The sequence below is a fragment of the Nannospalax galili genome, unplaced genomic scaffold (assembly GCF_000622305.1).
Source record: "Nannospalax galili isolate Female #2095 unplaced genomic scaffold, S.galili_v1.0 scaffold406, whole genome shotgun sequence".
In the NCBI taxonomy this organism is placed as follows: domain Eukaryota; kingdom Metazoa; phylum Chordata; class Mammalia; order Rodentia; family Spalacidae; genus Nannospalax; species Nannospalax galili.
Genome location: NW_008357033.1, coordinates 892566 through 895364, shown reverse-complemented (window position 1 = coordinate 895364; position 2799 = coordinate 892566).

The window sequence follows — 2799 nt, the reverse complement described above, 5'->3', positions numbered from 1 at the left end:
ACTCAACATTAAGAAAAGATGAAATTATGAAATTTGAAGGTAAACAGATGGAACTATTATACTAAGAAGCAACAGAGACTCAGAAAAGCAAGTGACAAATATTCTCCTTGTTTTGCGGATCATAGCACCATTAGACCTGAGTATATATTGTAATGTAGCACTAAGAGCCTGGGAAAATGGAAAGAAAACAAAGAGATAAAGGAAAAGAAAGACCTGGAAAGAGGGGGATAGTAGGGAACAGATGTTGTGGGGGTGGAGAAAGTGCAAGTGTTTGGCTGGGAGGGGAACAGGGAGGGACATTCAGGGGGCTATAGTGTGGGGGGAGGGAACTCAGGAGATGGGGAATGGTGGGAGGTGGGTGTGATTGGGGGGAGGGTGGGGATAATGGGGACTCAGACTGGGGAGGGAGGAGGGAGGCTGGATTTGGGAAGAGAGAGTAGAGATGAATGGATTTTGCCGGGCCAGGGAAGTCCAATGGAAATGTGTTGTCTCCAAAACCCCCTAGGAAATGTACATAGTGTCTGAACATTAGTGTGTATGTATACCTGGGCCTGTATGGCAGAGAACAGAAGAGACCTCTTCTATGTCAGACAGAAGAGACCTCCCTTTGAATGATTGGTCAGAGTAGTCCAAGAGACTCCCAAAATAACAGGCTATTTCCAGAGCTCTTGTTTATTTTCCAGAATTGTAAGATAAGAACCTATTGCTGAAGACAAAATATAATATGGACACAGGACTTGAAGCAGTGGAGCAGGAACTGACCTGGAAGCCTTTTACCTGAAGCCTGGCTCTCACAGTTCTTGAGGATACTATGAAAGCTGCTAAGGGAGAAAAATCAGTCAATAACCATAACAACTGGCACAGCAAACTACCTCTTTTGGTGCATTAGTGGTACTGCTATCTGGGGCAGGGGGAGAAGAGTAATCAACAGCTATCAAATTGGTCTTAAAGCCCTCTCAATGGGTGTGAATTCATGGGTGGCAATATAAACAGCCAAATACACATGGCTGGGGAGATCGTAGGTCCTAGTAAAAACCCAAATGAAATTTCTAATCATATGCTAAATATGGATCCTTATATTCACAGACAAGTGTACTATTGTACACCACTCAACAATGAAACTTCCTTTTGCAACAGACAGACGCTACTGCAGATCCCGCAATTGGTCAAACATAGAGAAAATAAGTCAGATGCTCAGTACTAGGTGAAATATCTACATTGAATCGCTACACTTAAGGCTCATGGAACATGGAAGAATGGGGCCTAGAGAGAGAACTAGTGCATTCCTCAGCTCTCACTAGGAAACTTCACTGGTGATAATGCACACAGAAGGCCATAAATAGCCAAATTTCAAAGAAAAAGTGACTGCATAGTGTGTGTCCCTGAAAAGGACTCCTATATTAAAACTCTCCCACCCATGGCTCAGGGACCACTGAGGAAAAGGGTGTGGAAAGATTGTTAGAGCTAGGTCTGATTCATGAACATAGGGAAGTAGAGGCTTTCAGGCCATTGGAAGCTTGAACATGTGTTGGGGACCCCTGCTGTTTAGGGTAGCAGTCTCCCCATGTCCGGATAGCCACAAGCTGGCTCGGTGCAAATGGGGAGACTCCCCTTCTCAGCAGGGCGCCTTCTGCTCTCCTCCCTGACTTACTTTTGAAGTGCCCATCACAAGATACATGCTCTCCGGCACAGGAGCTACCAGGTTTTAATCAGGCGTTGTCTGATAGCCTGATAGAAGCCCACTGCCCTATGTAAATGAAGCATTCCAGGAGTACCTATCAGCTAAGGCTTCTTCTACTGTCTCCACACTATAAATAGTCCTAGTTTTACCCCAATAAAGCTGGAGCTGGAGCTGAATCACTGAGATCTGAGCTGAGTCACTTGTCTGAAGCTGTAACACTAAATCCTGTGATCCAGTCTCCCCAGGGGGGGGCTATCCTTCCGTCATTGACTCACAAAGACCCTGCTTTCGCCGTTTCTCACACCTCCCCTCGTGACCTGGTGGCCAACAGGTCTTGAACTTAGAGGGAGAGTGCATGGTGGAAATTGAAACGGAACCCGACCGGGCAGCTGACAGCAGTCCTAGAGCCGCCAGATCCAGTAGCAGAGGCCCACGGCGACATGGTGCGGGACCTGCCACACCCCAGGTGCACACAGGAGACCGGCGCCATGCCCAGCAGCTGGCGCCCCAAGATCCCCGCACACCCATATCTGGCGCCCAACATGGGGCCTCTGAACCTCGTGCCAGCCAGCAGCTGGTACCCTTGGAAACGCAGAATTCGTGAGTACCTCTCCCACCAGGAGAGAAGCAAAAATCTCTTCTAATTTCTTCCTTTTGTTTTTGGTCTAAAAGTGTTCACGTGGGACCGCTAAGGACAGAGAGACAACTGAGGCTTCCTGGACAGGGCTACTCCCTGATGTTAGCTGAAGGTTTCTTTGACCCCCTAACGGACCCCAACTGCCTGCACAGGTGTAGACAAAAGACCATCTCTCTAAACATCTTTCTAATAGGATGGCCACCAGCTTCTCAAATCTGCAGGAAGGCCTGCGCTGGGAGCCAAGTGGAATCTCCTGAGATTTTAATTTCAGGCACGTTCCCTTGGAAACCATCACTTCACCCCACTTTCTCTATCTTAACACTGCTAGAAAAATCCCAAAAGTCCTAAGAAATCTCCACATAAGCTTTGGAGTCAGCTTCTAAGGCAGACTTCCCTAGTCAGTTTCATTATCCTGCCCCCCCAGGGCATTCAAACCACAGCTAAAACCATTTAAGTGAGAATTTAAATTAACTAGCCCCTG